Here is a 10,213-nt window from a genome sequence, read left to right as displayed (position 1 = left end):
CCTCTCCACTCCAAACATACATATACATACATATAAATATATATCCATATAGCTACGTATATATATACACACACGTATACATACACATACATATATATATATTCATACATACACATATATACATACATATATATACATATATATACATGCATATATACATACATATATATACATGCGTATATATACATATACATGCGTATATATACATACACATGCGTATATATACATATATACGTATATATACATACATACGTATATATACATATACATACGTATATATACATATACATACGTATATATACATATACATACATATATATACATATACATACATATACATACGTATATATACATATACACGTATATATACATATACATCTCTTCTCTCTTCAGTAGTCCGTCGCTGACGACGATGACGTTGCACCATGCCTTACAGTCCCAGATAGATTACGCCTGATGGACTCGCTGGTGACTGTGGAGTCCAATTCGTGAATTGCATACACGGCCGCAGGCAGCACAAGGGAAGATGCCGTCTGCCCGCTGCGCCGCGTGCCTTTGGTGTCTTCTTCGCTCTGCTCGGTCCTTATAGGTGGAGGTGAAAGTTTCCAAGCCCTCTTGGCAGATGTTTCGCCATTTTCTCCGATCAGCAGCAGCATGTTCGATGGCGTTGGATTCTATGCCACACTTTTTCAATGATGTTTTCAGTTGGTCCTTGAAACGTTTACGTGGACCCCCAGGGTTGCGTCTGCCCTCTGCAAGTTCCCCGTAGAGGACCTTGCGTGGGAGCCTTTCTGCTGGCATCCGGATGGTGTGACCAAGCCACCTAAGTTGTCTATTAGTTAGAATTATTTCAAGTGGGTCCATTTGAGTGCGCCTGCGTATCTCATTGTGTGGCACCCTGTGCCACCATTTTAAACCTAGTATACGCTGTAAGCAGTTGGTATGAAATGCTTCTAGCTTTTTCAGGTGGCGTCTATAAGGCACCCATGACTCGCTGCCATACAAGAGGATGGAAAGACAGATTGCTCTATAGACAGAAACCTTGGTGGTGGTGGTGAGGTTACGGTTCATAAAAACTCTGTGCGAGAGTCTACCAAAGGCTGCAGCAGCCAGACCAATGCGCCGTTGGACCTCACTTGTTAGGTCACAGGAGTCAGTGAGCACTGAGCACTTGAAGAGGTTGCCATCCAGCCGGTATGAGAGGCGGATCCCATCAGCAGGATGGATTTGCTGTTTGGCAACATTGGAAACCGCAGCAAGAAAAAGATTAAACAAGATGGGTGCAATGACGCATCCCTGCTTCACATATACATACATATACATATACATATACATATACATATATATATACATACATATACATACGTATACATACATATACATACGTATATATACATATACATACGTATATATACGTATGTATATATACACACATACGTATATATACATACATATACGTACATACACATACGTACATATACATACGTACATATACATACACATACGTATATATGCATACATACGTATATATGCATATACATACGTATATATGCATACATACGTATATATACATATACATACGTATATATGCATACATACGTATATATACATATACATACGTATATATACATATACATAATACGTATATATACATATACATACATACGTATACATACATACATACATACATACATACATACATGTAAATGCATATATATACATTTGTTACTTTTTCAGCCCAAATTTGAACTAACGTGCTATTGTACAAAAAAGTGCAAATAATGTAATTCTGCATCGTAAATTCTCGTACAAACATTGAAAGAATCACTTAGTAAAATAGATTTATCTCCCATGAACCAATGTCGCCGATTGAAAAAAAAAAGCACCCATTTTTGGATCTGATTTTGATTAAACTGCCGATCTCAGAATTTACATTCTTAACGCCAATATCATCTCGCTTAGGTTCATAAGAATCTCTAATAGCAATCTTCTTTCATTTGTAGGCATATACTGAAATGCAATATAATAGCGAAATTCGAAATATTAAATTTCAAATAAAATATTGAATTTCAAATAAAATATTAAATTTCAAGAAAAATTACGAAAAACGATAAAGTAGAAAATTAACCATTAATGAAGACAATTAGCAAAAAATGAGTTTTGCAAAAATAAATAAATAAGTAAATAATATTTAAAAAAAGAAAGAAACCGGAATGTTCGAATTGTACCGAAAGGAAATTATTCTCTGAAACCTGGAGATCGTTGGCCAATTTACAATTTAGCAAAACTTAATTTTCGCTAATTGTCTTCGAAAACTGTTTTCATTGATAACTAATTTTCTACTTTATCGCTATTCGTAATTTTTGGATATGTTTATTACTGTGACATGACAATTAAGAAAATAGCTTGATTTTACTTCAAATTTAATATTTCGATTTTCGAATTTCGCTAAAATAACGAAGAAGGTCAATTGAAATTATAAATGAATTTAATGTAAACTAGGTACGTACAAAATGAATGCCGGTGCTCCAAATGTATAAGCATTTTGACCCTTTACTTTAAAATTCACCAAAAATCAGGAAATTAAATAATTTTCATTAAATTTTCAGTATTTATCAACAAATAATGATCACGTTATATAATGAACCCATTATTTTTTATTTGAATCTTCGTGAAAATTTATTATTTTGTTTAAACAAAAACATCTTTACTAAAGTAATGGTTTTCTGTGGTAAAAAAAAAAAAATGAATTTATTTTTGCTTTTTTATGAAAATAAAGCATCGTAAATTGTAACAATAAAAAATGTAATTTTTTCAGGAACATTACAAGAAAAAGTCCTTGAAGTCCGTTTTAATGAATTCTATATAACTCGAGGAAAAGTTATTTTCTAGAACTACTGATATTATCATTGAATTAAGCATTGTTTATTTAATATATTGGCACAAAAAATTATAAGTGCAAAAAATATTTCTACTTTTCTTTTAGGTGACATGTTTCACGTAATTTTTATATGTAAAATTCTAATATTTTTCTTGCTTGAGTTAACGTGAAACTTTTGGCGTAACTTTTTATGTAATTTTGAAAAATAAAAACAAAAAAATTAATTTAAAAACAGAAACAAAAAAAATAATTAAATAAAAAAAAATGGTAAAAATTATACAAACGTTCACGATAGGAATGTGCGGATGCACGACTGGAGAAAAAACCCAGCACTCCCTTCATCCCTCTAACTACACAAGGCTATTTTCAGATAGCCTTTTGACTTTCTGACATTTTGGGTTTCCGTAGAATCAAGGCTTACACGACTTCGTTCATTTACGCCTAAACGAAGCTAGAATTTCTCGCTTTTGGAGGGATATAAAGCCATTTTTCTTTTCAAAATACAAACAAGGTGTTTTTTTTTTTTAAATTCAATATCTTAGGACTTTATTAATTATCCTTGAAATAGATCAAGAAAACTAATATTTACCTTTCAAGGGATTTTTACAATGAATTTATTTGACTTCAAAATTTAGCTGAATTTGTCAGCTGTGAAAACATTTTTTATTATAACAATTTTTCAAGTGTACAAATATTTTATTCTGTTTGGAAATTAACTTTAATCTTTCTAATATAATAAAAACGTAGTCGGAAACTTACAAAAAAGTAAAGTAGTCGGAAACTACTAAAAAATTATGATAAATCAGCTTTCAAAACTCTGTTTCCTTATTGTTTTTTCGCCATTACTACCCGTACCTACTGTAAAACATGTCTTTATAAACAAATTATGGGAGATAACTTTTGCGTTTTCTTGGATCAAGTAAAGAATAGATACCCTGTGGCAGACGACGCCGTCTGGCGACGACCGGCGCACATTTCAAGTGACACCGGTGATTCGACCTTGACATTGGCACAAGCACATGGCGTTGCTTGTTTGTAAACACGTCAAATAGCAAACATACTCGAATATTCGCGAGCAATTTAAAAAAAGTTTTTAAGTAAATATTACAAAACTTTTGAAGATTTAAAAGAAAAAAATATATATTTACAAAACATTTTTTTTAAGTAAGTGACAAAACGAACGTATTTAAATAAAAGATATTTAAATAAGTGGGTGTCTTTTTGTTTCGGATTTTTGTGACGAAAATTAATATTTATGTACCGTGTTTTTTTTTTGTTTTATTTTTTCTGTTTGCGTTTTTAAGATAATTCAATATTTATTTAATTATTATTAAACAACATTAACTTTAGCGACAATTAATATATTTTTAAAATAATATTTTTAAATATTAAATTTTGATGAATATTCGCGAGCAAGATTAAAAAAAAAGAAGATATTTAAATAAATGGGTGTCTTTCTAAGTGCGTTTTTAATATATTTACAAAACTCTTTAATAAACCTTAGAATACTAATTTTCATGTTTCGCGGGTTTTTGTGCCAAAGATTGATTTTTATGTGCAGTGTTTTTTTTTGTTTTTGTTTCTTTCTGTGTGTGTTTTTAATACAATTCAATATTTATTTAATTATTCTTTAAAACATTAACTTTACCGACAATTAATATATTTTTAAAATGATATTTTTAAATATTGAATTTTGATTCAATCTCATGATACCCTCACGTGATCAATTTATTAAATGACAAAAAATCCCAAAGTCGAAGAAGCCAAAATTTTACGAAGTATTAAAAGAAATTAATATTTGGACAATTTTGTTTTAAATACTGTAACAAATGGATAAAGCCATTTTCAAAGATGTTGTGTGCCCATTGATTTCTAGAGACCATCTATCCATAATTGAATGGATGAAACAGCATTCCCTACTTGCGAATGAAATGGATTGTGAATTCTATAATGTCCGTATAAATTGGACGAAAAATTCAATGACATTGGATAAATATGTTTGGAAATGCCAAAATAAAATGTGTCAAAATTATAAAAACAGAACATCTATACGATACAAGTCATTTTTTTAAAATCTAAGTTATCCTTACTGACATGGATATTAGCAATATATCTATGGAGTCAAAGAATGAGCAAAAAATGCCATGATGCAACTGAATATTTCGAAATCAACGGCTAATAACATATATGCTGCATTTCGAGCAATATGTGTGAAATATTTTATCGATAATCCCATAAGACTTGGTGGGCCTGGAACAATCGTCCAGATAGATGAATCGTGTTTTTCCCACAAACTAAAGCATCATCGTGGAAGAGCTACTCATAAGCCATTATGAGTGTTTGGCATTGTTGATACAAGCAGTAAGCCTGCAGTAAGATACATGGAGATAGTCGAAAAATGGAATAAAGAAACCTTATTACCCATAATAAAAAACATTGTTTTACCAGGAATGACCATTCATAGCGATGAATGGAAAGCATATAATACGATAGAAACTGATTTGGGTTTCCCCATTACACTGTAAACCATTCACAACATTTTGTGAACCCAAACAACCAAGTCCATACACAGACAATAGAAAGCTATTTGAATCGCCATAAACGATTTATTAAATCAATGCTCGGCTGTAGAAGATCTCACTTAGATCCCTATCTGAAGGAATTCCTGTGGCATGAAAGAAATTCAGAAAATGCATTTTTCAAATTGTGTGATACCATTTCTGCACAACATCCATTTATTTAAATGTATTTTGTTAAAATGTTGTGTTTCGTTATATTAAAAACTTACTTGTATTTAATTTGCCTTTGTGAAGAAGTAAGCAAATAGCAAGTTTTTTTAATAAAAATAAAAATTATAAAAAATTTGTATCTTGTGATACTACATTTCATCTTTATAAAAATAAAAGTTATAAAAAGATATGTGAATCAAAATAATATAATTTTTAAATCTCGATTGTTTATACTCATGATTTTATTATACATAAAAATTGCTTCGGCCTAGAAGGATTTCTCCTTTACTGACCACCGACATACATCGCACTTTAAATAAATATTGAATTGTCTTAAAAAAACGTACATAGAAAAACAAAAAACACCCCCCCAAAAAAAACACGGTACATAAAAATCAATCTTGGTCGCAAAAATCCGAAACACTCATTTATCTAAATATCTTTCATTTAAATACGTTCGTCTTAAAAAATGTTTCGTAAATATATATTTTTTTCTTTTTAAATCTTCAAAAAGTTTGTAATATTTACTTAAAAACTTTTTTAAAAATTGCTCGCGAATACTCGAGCATGTTTGCTATTTGACCTGTTTACAAACAAACCAACGGCATGTGCTTGTGCCAATATCGAATCACCGATGTCACTTGAGATGTGCGCCGGTCGTCGCCAGACGGCGTCGTCTGCTACAGGGTATCTATTCTTTACTTGATCCATTTTCTTTGCATAAAATTCAAAAGACCTTTTATTAGCAGCGGTGTTTGTACTTACAAAATCGAGCATTTTGCAGTAAAGACAGTAAAACGAAAAGTGATAAAAAACAAACGAAAACAAAAACAAAACAAAAATAAAAACAACAACAAAAACAACAAGAAAAACAACAACAAGAAACAAAAAACACGCACACACAAAATATATAACAAATAAATCTTACCAAAAGCAAGATAAGTTACTCTTCTACCTACCTGGATAAGTTTTTTGGTTTTAACTTATTTTGAAGCGTTTATTTAATTTGAAACACAAGTAGCGCCGAGTATTACTTTAGGACAAGTAAAAAAATGAATGCTACCGTAGAAAAAGTAGAATCTAATTTTTATTTTTTTTCTAAAATATTCTAAAAAAAAAATTAACTAATAAAGTACCATATGATTTTTAAAGTAAAAAAGCACCAGAGCAAACTTTAAGGTTCAGTATTTAACCTTAAAAAAAAAACAACAAAAAAATACAGAAAAATCTTTATGATGTCATTGAACAAAAATGTCATATTCCAAAAATTACGTAAATTCATCAAATCGGTTCATTTCTTTTATTATGAAAATTATTTTATTTTTATAATTTTTAGCGTTTTTAATAGCAAATCGTATCCATTACTAGCCTGATTTGATCTCGGTAGTTCGAATTGAGTTGTTCTTTTTTATTTATTAAACATGGGGGATTAAAACTTGCTTCATCATAAATTAGATTTTTTTAGTTAAAATATTTGATCAATTTACGTGAATTTTTGAAATATGCTATTTTCGTTCCCTGACACATACATACATACATACATACATACATACATACATACATACATACATACATACATACATCATAAAGAATTTTCTGTATTTTTGTTTTTTTAAGTATGTTGTATTGTCGTAGTTATGCCCCCTTGTATAACTCAGAAGAAGAGAATAGTTATTACCCTTAGTTATTATTGATTTTTCTTGTAATGGAGTTTCATAAATAAAGCACGTGTTCTCCATTCATTATTGCAACCATCTTATATGATAAGCTTCATAATGTAACATGGTGCAAGAAGTGGGCTATAAGAACATACTGATACCAAATATGGAGCGGATTGGAATATTGAATTAGCCTGGAAATTTGTTTCTCTCCACGCGGTTTAAAAAAAAACATGTGCATAGCCGCTAAACATTAAGGTAATTTATACCAAAACAATAAGATTTAACACAACATCTCAAATTTCTCCACCAACAATGAATTGGTCTAGCACCAACCTTGTCAAATCAATGGACAGATTTATTCGGCAAGTCAGCCTCTACTTTGAAGGTCCCGTATGCAATGTTCACTAATAAAGTATCATATGATTTTTAAAGTAAAAAAAAAAAGCATTAGAGTATCAGCAAACTTTTTTGTGCAAGTCCAGTGTTCAACCTTAAAAAATACAGAAGAATCTTTATACTGGTTACGGAACGAAAATGTAATATTCCAAAAATTACGTAAATTTATCAAGTAGATTTATTTTTTACTAATACAAAAAATAAACCTACTTGATAAATTAAAGTAAAAACAACAAAAAAGCAATAGTCGATTACAATGCTTTTCTAGTGTTACATTCTTATTGTGTTACAAAATTCAAATTTTAAAGAAGCTATATTTTATTAGGGGCTGGTATCGAGGGCCAGGAAATAAGTGACATTTCTTTTTCGGCATAAAGAAGAAAGGACCACCGAAAGGTATATTAAATACTTTAGACAGTATGCGAACATAGGGTCGAATTTTCATGTGGCACGACACAAACTGTTGCAGTGCAAACAAAATCAGACAAATCGACACACTTGTTCTTGAAACGGCTTCGCCAAATAACCAAAGTGTGTGAATACGACCAAATGGTGGAAGACACCCTTATAGTCGATATCTTCATATTTGCCGTTTATATAAAGTCAGGACAGAAACCCTTAATTAAGGAATGGAATGAATTGACTATAGTAAAAGCGCTACGCATAGGAGAGACAGAAAAGGCAACTTGCAAGCAAGTTGAAGCTATACACGCCTCATTGAAGAAAGTAGTACGTATGCAATTCAGACTAAGAATAATAAAAAGCCAACACAATGTGCATATTGTGGTAAAGGATATTATTGAGTGTCAAGCAAAAAAAAAAAAAAAAAATAAATAAATAAATAAAAAATTAATAAAAAATAAATAAATCATGCATGACATGCAATAAAAAGGACATTGATATGAATCAAGAATAAACAGGCGAAATAGCAATATTACGTTGTGTGTATGAATACGTTCTATAACGACGTACATGTTGAATAGTGGGGGTTTATATTTTATCTGTATATTCATGCACGTGTAAATACGTTTATGTATATACGTCGTATCTTTTAGTTGATCGTCTAGTGTGTATATTTTAACATTTATGCAACAGTTCTAACCGGGAAACGATTGATGTGGACGCATCAAGACAGTTGCAGACAAACAGTTCTTTTTAAACAGATGTAAATAACACAACACATACCTGAATTATTTACGAACATTTATTTTCATGATCCGGTCGGCATCTTCAGAGATTACAACTGACTCGAATCTCCCCAAATCTACATTTCATCACGTGTCTCATTACGCGTCTCAGACCAACAGCTGATGTAACCCCAATCTAGTTATTTGCAAACCAAAAGCATATTTACATCTATTTTCTATTTTCACATTTCTTTTGCGATATTATTATATGTCAATTTTCTCCTAATTTAATTGTTTATTTTTCTAATCATAATAATTGATCCAACGACCCGCCGTCGCTCGAATCAATAATAATAATAATAATAATAATAATAATAATAATAATAATAATAATAATAATAATAATAATAATAATAATAATAATGTTTTGACCTTTGGTCCTGCTTACCACAGTTAACAGATACTACGCTATGATCACAGCCCAAAGGGTTACAATATTACAGCAATACTAAAGAATTAGATAATTTTCAATTAAATATTTAGTCAGCATCGTGGTATATCGAGTTAAAATGGTAGGATATGGTATAATATTTTTTTTTATTATTTGTATGAGGAGTGTTCAACTCTGACCCACTTGTAGGTGTTTGATGTAGCTGAAATTTTTCATGTGCAATGATTTATATCCATATTGGTCATGTGGCAAATTACAGCTCTGAACTAATTGTGGTTTGTATTTGTAACGAATCACACCACAGGAGACTTTTGATGCATTGAAAGAACGTATTGTAATGATGCCTCATCATATGATCTTATAAAAGGTTTGGCATCGGGAATCTATACATGATCAAACATTTGTGGAAAGAGTTCTTATATCTGACCAACCCCTTTTCTGCCATTGCCTATTTTCGAAAGGTCTGTGCGAACTATTATTCATGACCATTTGCATATGCATAAGGTGTCCGCCAGATGGATTCCCAGGTTGCTGACACTTTTCAGAAGCGAGAATGAAAGGAATGCTAAAGAATGATTTTGGAGATGCTCCCTGGAGTCTGAGTGACAAGTCTCCAGATTTCTAGTATTATTTACTTCTTTCGATAACACTTGCAAATAACTGTGTTATCGCAACAGCCATTTACTATTTATTTCTGGCTAGAAATGATCATTGGTCCTCATTGAAATTTGGATGGCAATACCCTCCAGGTCCTAGTATTTTTCGCACTCATCCAGTGGAGCTTTGGTTAGTGTTCTCTCTCCTTGGTTCTTCTATCCTCCTTGGCCCTTCATAATAATTATTATTATTATTATTATTATTATTATTATTATTATTATTATTATTATTATTATTATCGGTCAATTTTTTGTTCTTATATAAAATTCGACAAAAAAAGAAAAAAAAAAGAAAAAACAAAAAAAAACAAA

General features: G+C 30.7%; 1 protein-coding gene across 3 annotated transcripts in view; it reads right to left on the bottom strand.

Moving 5' to 3' along the window:
- The window catches only part of LOC145259134 (proton channel OtopLc-like), a 391,597-nt gene that overhangs the window by 10,927 nt on the left and 370,457 nt on the right, over positions 1-10,213 (bottom strand). The gene's annotated exons all lie outside the window — the stretch shown is intronic.

The sequence above is a fragment of the Euprymna scolopes genome, chromosome 34 (assembly GCF_053919585.1).
Source record: "Euprymna scolopes isolate OS-2025 chromosome 34, ASM5391958v1, whole genome shotgun sequence".
NCBI lineage: Eukaryota > Metazoa > Mollusca > Cephalopoda > Sepiida > Sepiolidae > Euprymna > Euprymna scolopes.
Note: the sequence above shows the minus strand (reverse complement) of the source record. Positions and strands in the feature narration are given on the sequence as shown.